The sequence below is a fragment of the Rhopilema esculentum genome, chromosome 14, assembly GCF_057945365.1.
Source record: "Rhopilema esculentum isolate cy_ngs chromosome 14, ASM5794536v1, whole genome shotgun sequence".
Taxonomy (NCBI): Eukaryota; Metazoa; Cnidaria; class Scyphozoa; order Rhizostomeae; family Rhizostomatidae; genus Rhopilema; species Rhopilema esculentum.
The window spans coordinates 10,665,623-10,666,471 of NC_142828.1; positions in this window are offsets into that span (position 1 = coordinate 10,665,623).

Here is an 849-nt window from a genome sequence, read left to right on the forward strand (position 1 = left end):
TGCTACTTGCAGTTATTACGATTCAAGTTGTTCACTATCATAGATTTATGGATAAATAGATATGTGGATACATGAATTGTCTAATCATTTTATTATTTTTAAAGTTATCTGTCAGATCAGTTAGTTAACTAGTTATTTTTTATTGTTTTCTTCTCAAATGTTCATATTTGTAGTCGAAATTGTAGAGAATCATGCTTTCCATTTGCTTCCCAACTGTTAATAACTATAGCATGCATGTGTTTATATCATTTTATCAGGAAAAGTATCACCGCTGTATTACACTTATATTGATCAGTCCCACAATTGTTCGTTCAATGTTGATATTTTTATTACGTAAAGTTGCTGTTATTAGAAATCTATTGGAATGTATCCTAATAGCAAAGCAAGTTTTTAACTCTAAAAATTGTGACCGGCTTTATTTCAAATGGATTGAAGGCCACAGCTGACAGGATAACATTATCCGAATCAAACTGCAATTTACGACATCAAAAGCACAGATCATCCCACTAATCCAAACGACTCAATTATGTGAGCGGTGACTTCTGAAACTTCCCCCTGGAGATCTTCACCGTAGCCAAGGCTGTTGATTCTTCTGTTTGGATCGTTATACCTTGTGAGAGCCATGTAGCCCTGTATGTTTATTCAATAGGCCATGGCTGACAGGGCAACATTATCCGAATCAAACTGCAATTTACGACATCAAAAGCACAGATCATTTCACTAATCCAAACGACTCAATTATGTGAGCGGTGACTTTTGAAACTTCCCCCTGGAGATCTTCACCGTAGCCAAGGCAGTTGATTCTTCTGTTCGGTTCTGTATACCTTGTGAGAGCCATGTAGCCCTGTA